Here is a 9,717-nt window from a genome sequence, read left to right on the forward strand (position 1 = left end):
CTACTTTTGCTAATTTTAAGCCAAAATTGGGCTACTTTCGCTACTTTTTAGCCCAAAATTGGGCTACTTTCGCTTCTTTTTAGCCCAAAATTGGGTTACTTTCGCTACTTTTTAGGCCAAAATTGGGCTACTTTCTAGCCCAAAATTAAGCTACTTTCGCTACTTTGTAGCCCAAAATTGGGCTACTTTTTAGGCCAAAATTGGGCTACTTTCGCTACTTTTTAGGCCAAAATTGTGCTATTTTTGCTACATTTAGGCCAAAATTGTTTTTTTTTCGCTACATTTTAGGACAGAATTGGGCTACTTTCGCTACTTTTTAGCCTAAAATTGGGCTACTTTTGCTACTTTTTAGCCTAAAATTGGGCTACTTTTGCTACTTTTTAGCCCATAATTGGGCTACTTTTAGCCCAAAATTTCGCTACTTTTTAGCCCAAAATTGGGCTACTTTTGCTAATTTGTAGCCCAAAATTGGGCTACTTTCGCTACTTTGTAGCCCAAAATTGGGCTACTTTTTAGGCCAAAATTGAGCTACTTTCGCTACTTTGTAGTCCAAAATTGGGCTACTTTCGCTACTTTTTAGGCCAAAATTCGGCTACTTTCGCTACTTTTTAGGCCAAAATTGGGCTACTTTCGCTACTTTTTAGGCCAAAATTGGGCTACTTTTGCTACTTTTAGGCCAAAATTGGGCTACATTCGCTACTTTTTAGCCCAAAATTGGGCTACTTTCGCTACTTTTTAGACAAAAAAGGGCTACTTTCGCTAATTTTTAGCCTAAAATTGGGCTACTTTCGCTACTTTTTAGCCCATAATTGGGCTACATTTAGCCCAAAATTTCGCTAGTTTTTAGACCATAATTGGGCTACTTTCGCTACTTTTAATCCAAAATTTCGCTACTTTTTAGCCCAAAATTGGGCTACTTTTGCTAATTTGTAGCCCAAAATTGGGCTACTTTTGCTAATTTGTAGCCAAAAATTGGGCTACTTTCGCTACTTTGTAGCAGAAAATTGGGCTACTGTTTAGGCCAAAATTGAGCTACTTTCGCTACTTTGTAGTCCAAAACTGGGCTACTTTCGCTACTTTTTAGGCCAAAATTGGGCTACTTTCGCTACTTTTTAGGCCAAAATTGGGCTACCTTTAGGCTAAAATTGGGCTACATTCGCTACTTTTTAGGACAAAATTGGGCTACTTTCGCTACTTTTTAGGCCAAAATTGGGCTACTTTTTAGGCCAAAATTGGGCTACTTTCGCTACTTTTTAGCCCGAAATTTCGCTACTTTTTAGCCCAAAATTGGGCTACTTTCGCTACTTTTAGCCCAATATTTCGCTACTTTCGCTACTTTTTAGCCCAAAATTGGGCTACTTTTGCTAATTTGTAGCCCAAAATTGGGCTACTTTCGCTACTTTGTAGCCCAAAATTGGGCTACTTTTTAGGCCAAAATTGAGCTACTTTCGCTACTTTGTAGTCCAAAATTGGGCTACTTTCGCTACTTTTTAGGCCAAAATTCGGCTACTTTCGCTACTTTTTAGGCCAAAATTGGGCTACTTTCGCTACTTTTTAGGTCAAAATTGGGCTACTTTCGCTACTTTTTAGGCCAAAATTTGGCTTCTTTTGCTACTTTTAGGCCAAAATTGGGCTACATTCGCTTCTTTTTAGGACAAAATTGGGCTACTTTCGCAACTTTTTGGCCCAAAATTGGGCTACTTTTGCTACTTTTTAAGCCAAAATTGGGCTACTTTCGCTACTTTTTAGCCCAAAATTGGGCTACTTTCGCTACTTTTTAGCACAAAATTGGGCTACTTTCGCTACTTTGTAACCCAAAAGTGGGCTACTTTCGCTACTTTTTAGGTCAAAATTGGGCTACTTTTGCTACTTTTAGGCCAAAATTGGGCTACTTTCGCTACTTTTTAGGACAAAATTGGGCTACTTTCGCTACTTTTTAGGCCAAAATTGGGCTACTTTCGTTACTTTTTAGGCCAAAATTGGGCTACCTTTAGGCTAAAATTGGGCTACATTCGCTACTTTTTAGGACAAAATTGGGCTACTTTCGCTACTTTTTAGCACAAAATTGGGCTACTTTCGCTACTTTTTAGCCCGAAATTTCGGTACTTTTTAGCCCAAAATTGGGCTACTTTCGCTACTTTTAGCCCAATATTTCGCTACTTTTTAGCCCAAAATTGGGCTACTTTTGCTAATTTGTAGCCCAAAATTGGGCTACTTTTGCTAATTTGTAGCCAAAAATTGGGCTACATTCGCTACTTTGTAGCAGAAAATTGGGCTACTGTTTAGGCCAAAATTGAGCTACTTTCGCTACTTTGTAGTCCAAAATTGGGCTACTTTCGCTACTTTTTAGGCCAAAATTGGGCTACTTTCGTTACTTTTTAGGCCAAAATTGGGCTACCTTTAGGGTAAAATTGGGCTACATTCGCTACTTTTTAGGACAAAATTGGGCTACTTTCGCTACTTTTTAGCACAAAATTGGGCTACTTTTTAGGCCAAAATTGGGCTACTTTCGCTACTTTTAGCCCAATATTTCGCTACTTTCGCTACTTTTTAGCTCAAAATTGGGCTACTTTTGCTAATTTGTAGCCCAAAATTGGGCTACTTTCGCTACTTTGTAGCCCAAAATTGGGCTACTTTTTAGGCCAAAATTGAGCTACTTTCGCTTTGTAGTCCAAAATTGGGCTACTTTCGCTACTTTTTAGGCCAAAATTCGGCTACTTTCGCTACTTTTTAGGCCAAAATTGGGCTACTTTCGCTACTTTTTAGGTCAAAATTGGGCTACTTTCGCTACTTTTTAGGCCAAAATTGGGCTACTTTTGCTACTTTTAGGCCAAAATTGGGCTACATTCGCTTCTTTTTAGGACAAAATTGGGCTACTTTCGCAACTTTTTGGTCCAAAATTGGGCTACTTTTGCTACTTTTTAAGCCAAAATTGGGCTACTTTCGCTACTTTTTAGCCCGAAATTTCGCTACTTTTTAGCCCAAAATTGGGCTACTTTCGCTACTTTTTAGCACAAAATTGGGCTACTTTCGCTACTTTGTAGCCCAAAATTGGGCTACTTTCGCTACTTTGTAGCCCAAAATTGGGCTACTTTCTAGCCCAAAAGTGGGCTACTTTCGCTACTTTTTAGGCCAAAATTGGGCTACTTTTGCTACTTTTAGGCCAAAATTGGGCTACTTTCGCTACTTTTTAGGACAAAATTGGGCTACTTTCGCTACTTTTTAGGCCAAAATTGGGCTACTTTCGCTACTTTTTAGGCCAAAATTGGGCTACTTTCGCTACTTTTTAGGCCAAAATTGGGCTACTTTTGCTACTTTTAGGCCAAAATTGGGCTACTTTTGCTACTTTTTAGGACAAAATTTGGCTACTTTTGCTACTTTTTGCCCAAAATTGGGCTACTTTCGCTTTTTTTAGGCCAAAATTGGGCTACTTTCGCTACTTTTTAGCCCGAAATTTCGCTACTAGCCCAAAATTGGGCTACTATCGCTACTTTTTAGCCCAAAATTGGGCTAATTTCGCTACTTTGTAGCCCAAAATTGGGCTACTTTCGCTACTTTGTAGCCCAAAATTGGGCTACTTTCGCTACTTTGTAGCCCAAAATTGTGCTACTTTCGCTACTTTGTAGCCCAAAATTGGGCTACTTTCGCTACTTTGTAGCCCAAAATTGGGCTACTTTCGCTACTTTGTAGCCAAAAATTGGGCTACTTTCGCTACTTTTTAGGCCAAAATTGGGCTACTTTTGCTACTTTTAGGCCAAAATTGGGCTTTTTTCGCTACTTTTTAGGCCAAAATTGGCCTACTTTCGTTACTTTTTAGCCTAAAATTGGCCTACTTTCGCTACTTTTTAGCCCAAAATTGGGCTACTTTCGCTACTTTTTAGCCCAAAATTGGGCTACTTTCGCTACTTTTAGCCCAAAAATTTCGCTACTTTCGGTACTTTTTAGCCCAAAATTGGGCTACTTTTGCTAATTTGTAGCCCAAAATTGGGCTACTTTTTAGTCCAAAATTGAGCTACTTTCGCTACTTTGTAGTCCAAAATTGGGCTACTTTCGCTACTTTTTAGGCCAAAATTCGGCTACTTTCGCTACTTTTTAGGCCAAAATTGGGCTACATTCGCTACTTTTTAGGCCAAAATTGGGCTACTTTTGCTACTTTTAGGCCAAAATTGGGCTACATTCGCTACTTTTTAGGACAAAATTGGGCTACTTTCGCTACTTTGAAGCACAAAATTGGGCTACTTTCGCTACTTTTAGCCCAAAATTTCGCTACTTTTTAGCCCAAAATTGGACTACTTTTGCTAATTTGTAGCCCAAAATTGGGCTACTTTTGCTAATTTGTAGCCCAAAATTGGGCTACTTTCGCTACTTTGTAGCCCAAAATTGGGCTACTTTTTAGGCCAAAATTGAGCTACTTTCGCTACTTTTTAAGACAAAATTGGGCAACTTTTTAGGCCAAAATTGGGCTACTTTTGCTTCTTTTTAGGCCAAAATTAGGCTACTTTCGCTACTTTTTAGGCCAAAATTGGGCTACTTTCGCTACTTTTTAGGCCAAAATTGGGCTACTTTTTAGGCCAAAATTGGGCTACTTTTGCTACTTTTTAGGACAAAATTGGGCAACTTTTGCTACTTTTTAGCCCAAAATTGGGCTAATTTCGCTACTTTGTAGCCCAAAATTGGGCTACTTTTGCTACTTTTAGGCCAAAATTGGGCTACTTTTGCTACTTTTTAGGACAAAATTGGGCTACTTTCGCTACTTTTTAGCCCAAAATTGGGCTACTTTCGCTTTTTTTAGGCCAAAATTGGGCTACTTTCGCTACTTTTTAGCCCGAAATTTCGCTACTAGCCAAAAATTGGGCTACTTTCGCTACTTTTTAGCCCAAAATTGGGCTAATTTCGCTACTTTGTAGCCCAAAATTGGGCTGCTTTTGCTACTTTGTAGCCCAAAATTGGGCTACTTTCGCTACTTTGTAGCCCAAAATTGGGCTACTTTCTAGCCCAAAATTGGGCTACTTTCGCTACTTTTTAGCCCAAAATTGGGCTACTTTCGCTACTTTGTAGCCCAAAATTGGGCTACTTTCGCTACTTTGTAGCCCAAAATTGGGCTACTTTCGCTACTTTGTAGCCCAAAATTGGGCTACTTTCGCTACTGTGTAGCCCAAGTGGGCTACTTTTGCTACTTTTTAGGCCAAAATTTGGCTACTTTTAGGCCAAAATTGGGCTACTTTCGCTACTTTTTAGGACAAAATTGGGCTACTTTCGCTACTTTTTAGCCCAAAATTGGGCTACTTTCGCTACTTTGTAGCCCAAACTTGGGCTACTTTCGCTACTTTGTAGCCCAAAATTGGGCTACTTTCGCTACGTTTTAGGCCAAAATTGGGCTACTTTTGCTACTTTTAGGCCAAAATTGGGCTACTTTTTAGGCCAAAATTGGGCTACTTTTGCTACTTTTTAGGCCAAAATTGGGCTACTTTCGCTACTTTGTAGCCCAAAATTGGGCTACTTTCGCTACGTTTTAGGCCAAAATTGGGCTACTTTTGCTACTTTTAGGCCAAAATTGGGCTACTTTTTAGGCCAAAATTGGGCTACTTTTGCTACTTTTTAGGCCAAAATTGGGCTACTTTCGCTACTTTGTAGCCCAAAATTTCGCTAATAGCCCAAAATTGGGCTACTTTCGCTACTTTTTAGCCCAAAATTGGGCTACTTTGTAGCCCAAAATTGGGCTACTTTCGCTACTTTGTAGCCCAAACTTGGGCTACTTTTGCTACTTTGTAGCCCAAAATTGGGCTACTTTCTAGCCCAAAATTGGGCTACTTTCGCTACTTTGTAGCTCAAAATTGGGCTACTTTCGCTACTTTGTAGCCCAAAATATGGCTACTTTCGCTACTTTGTAGCCCAAAATTGGGCTACTTTCGCTACTTTGTAGCCCAAAATTGGGCTACTTTCGCTACTTTGTAGCTCAAAATTGGGCTACTGTCGCTACTTTGAAGCCCAAAATTGCGCTACTTTCGCTACTTTGTAGCCCAAAATTACGCTACTTTCGCTACTTTTTAGCCCAAAATTGGGCTACTTTCGCTACTTGGTAGCCCAAAATTGGGCAAAAAAAAAGCGGCCAAAACTCGCGCGATTTTTGCCAGTGACAAAAACCGGGCGATCTTCGCCGCTAGCGGGAAAATCGCCCGATTTTTTGCCGCTACCGGCGAAAATCGCACGGTTTTTGGCCGCTAGCAGCAAAAACCGCGCGATTTTCGCTGCTAGCGGCAAAAACCGCGCGATTTTCGCCGTTAGCGGCCAAAAATCTGGCGATTTTTGCTGCTAGCGGCGAAAATTGCCCGATTTTTGCCCTCCAGCGGCGAAATTCGCCCGATTTTTGCCCTCCAGCGCCGAAATTCACCCGATTTTCGCCCGCTACCGGCGAAAATAGCGCGATTTTTGGCCGCTAGCGGCGAAAATCGCACGGTTTTTGGCCGCTAGCAGCGAAAATCGCGCGGTTTTTGGCCGTTAGCGGCAAAAACCGAGCGATTTTCGCCGCTAACGTCCAAAAATCGGGCGATTTTCGCCGCTACCGGCCAAAAACCGTGCGATTTTCGCAGCTGGCTGGCAAAAATCGCGCGATTTTCGCCGCTAGCGGCAAAAAACCGCGCGATTTTCGCCGCTAGCTACCAAAAATAAGGCGATTTTTGCTGCTAGCGGCGAAAATCGGCCTTTTTTTGACATCCAGCGGCGAAATTCACCAAATTTTTGCCGGCTACCGGCGAAAATCGCGCGATTATTGGCCGCTAGCCGCGAAAATCGCACGGTTTTTGGCCGCTAACAGCGAAAATCGCGCGGTTTTTGGCGGTTAGCGGCAAAAACCGAGCGATTTTCGCGGCTAGCGCCCAATAATCGCGCGATTTTCGCCGTTAGCTGCAAAAACCGAGCGATTTTCGCGGCTAGCGCCCAATAATCGCGTGATTTTCGCCGCTACCGGCGAAAATCGCGCGATTATTGGCTGCTAGCCGCGAAATTCTCACGATTTTTGGCCGCTAGCGGCGAAATTCGCACGATTTTTGGCCGCTAGTGGCGAAATTCGCGCGATTTTTGGCCGCTAGTGGCGAAAATTGACCAATTTTCGCAGGTAAAGGCCAAAAAATGCGCGATTTGCGCCGCTAGCGGCCAAAATTTGCGCGATTTTCGCCGCTAGCGTCCAAAAATCGGGCGATTTTCGCCGCTAGTGGCCAAAAACCGAGCTAATTTTGCCGTTAGGGAGCAAAATTCGCGAGATTTTTGCCGCTACCGGCGAAATTTGCGCGATTTTCGAAAATCGCACGGTTTTGGCCGCTATCAGCGAAAATCGCACGGTTTTTGGCCGCTAGCGGCGAAAATCGCGCGATTTTCGCTCCTCGCGGCCAAAAACCGCGCGATTATCGCTCCTAGCGGCCAAAAACCGCGCGATTATCGCTGCTAGCGGCCATAAACTGTGCGATTTTCGCCGCTAGCGGCCAAAAATCGCGGGACTTTCGCCGGTAGCGGGCAAAAATCGGGCGAATTTCGCCGCTGGAGGGCAAAAATCGGGCGATTTTCGCTGCTAGCGGCCAAAAAGCGTGCGATTTTCGCGGCTAGCAGCCAATAATCGCGCGATTTTCGCCGATAGCGGCGAAAATCACGCGATTATTGGGCGCTAGCCGCGAAAATCGCTCGGTTTTTGCCGCTAACGGCGAAAATCGCGCGATTATTGGGCGCTAGCCGCGAAAATCGCTCGGTTTTTGCCGCTAACCGCCAAAAACCGCGCGATTTTCGCTGCTAGCGGCCAAAAACCGTGCGATTTTCGCGGCTAGCGGCCAATAATCGCGCGATTTTCGCCGGTAGCCGGCAAAAATTTGGTGAATTTCGCCGCTGGATGTCAAAAAAAGGCCGATTTTCGCCGCTAGCAGCAAAAATCGCCTTATTTTTGGTAGCTAGAGGCGAAAATCGCGCGATTTTTGCCAGCCAGCTGCGAAAATCGCACGGTTTTTGGCCGGTAGCGGCGAAAATCGCCCGATTTTTGGACGTTAGCGGCGAAAATCGCTCGGTTTTTGCCGCTAACGGCCAAAAACCGCGCGATTTTCGCTGCTAGCGGCCAAAAACCGTGCGATTTTCGCCGCTAGCGGCCAAAAATCGCGCTATTTTCGCCGGTAGCGGGCGAAAATCGGGTGAATTTCGGCGCTGGAGGGCAAAAATCGGGCGAATTTCGCCGCTGGAGGGCAAAAATCGGGCAATTTTCGCCGCTAGCAGCAAAAATCGCCAGATTTTTGGCCGCTAACGGCGAAAATCGCGCGGTTTTTGCCGCTAGCAGCGAAAATCGCGCGGTTTTCGCTGCTAGCGGCCAAAAACCGTGCGATTTTCGCCGGTAGCGGGAAAAAATCGAGCGAATAAAAAATCAGGCGATTTTTGGCCGCTAGCGGCGAAAATCGCGCAGTTTTTGGCCGTTAGCGGCGAAAATCGCGCGATTTTTGGCCGCTAGCGGCGAAATTTTCACGATTTTTGGCCGCTAGCGGCGAAATTCGCACGATTTTTGGCTGCTAGCGGCGAAATTCGCACGATTTTTGGCCGCTAGCGGCGAAAATCGACCGAATTTAGCCGCTAGCGGCCAAAAATGGCGCGATTTTCGCCGCTAGCGGCCAAAAATCAGGCGATTTTTGCCGCTAGCGTAAAAAATCGCCAGATTTTTTGCCCGGCAGTGGCGAAAATCGCCCGATTTTTTGACACTAGCGGCGAAAATCGCGCAATTTTTGGCCGCTACCTGCGAAAATCCCGCGATTTTTGGCAGCTAGCGGCGAAATTCGTACGATTTTGGGCCGCTAGCGGCGAAATTCGCACGATTTTGGGCCGCTAGCGGCGAAATTCGCACGATTTTTGGCCGCTAGCAACGAAATTCGCCCGATTATTGCTCCCTACCGGCGAAATTCGCCCGATTTATGCCCGCTACCGGCGAAAATCGCGCGATTATTGGCCGTTAGCGGCAAAACCCGAGCGATTTTCGCGGCTAGCGGCCAAAAACCGTGCGATTTTCGCGGCTAGCGGCCAATAATCGCGCGATTTTCGCCGGTAGCCGGCAAAAATTTGGTGAATTTCGCCGCTGGATGTCAAAAATCGGCCGATTTTCGCCGCTAGCAGCAAAAATCGCCTTATTTTTGGTAGCTAGCGGCGAAAACCGCGCGGTTTTTTGCCGCTAGCGGCGAAAATCGCGCGATTTTTGCCAGCCAGCTGCGAAAATCGCACGGTTTTTGGCCGGTAGCGGCGAAAATCGCCCGATTTTTGGACGCTAGCGGCGAAAATCGCTCGGTTTTTGCCGCTAACGGCCAAAAACCGCGCGATTTTCGCTGCAAGCGGCCAAAAACCGTGCGATTTTCGCCGCTAGCGGCCAAAAATCGAGCTATTTTCGCCGCAACCGGCCAAAAACCGTGCGATTTTCGCAGCTGGCTGGCAAAAATCGCGCGATTTTCGCCGCTAGCGGCAAGAAACCGCGCGATTTTCGCCGCTAGCGTCCAAAAATCGGGCGATTTTCGCCGCTACCGGCCAAAAACCGTGCGATTTTCGCAGCTGGCTGGCAAAAATCGCGCGATTTTCGCCGCTAGCGGCAAAAAACCGCGCGATTTTCGCCGCTAGCTACCAAAAATAAGGCGATTTTTGCAAAAATCGGGTGAATTAGGTTAGGTTAGGTGAGGTGAGGTTAGGTTAGGTTAGGTTAGGTTAGGTGAG

The sequence above is a fragment of the Procambarus clarkii genome, chromosome 15, assembly GCF_040958095.1.
Source record: "Procambarus clarkii isolate CNS0578487 chromosome 15, FALCON_Pclarkii_2.0, whole genome shotgun sequence".
Classification (NCBI taxonomy): Eukaryota; Metazoa; Arthropoda; class Malacostraca; order Decapoda; family Cambaridae; genus Procambarus; species Procambarus clarkii.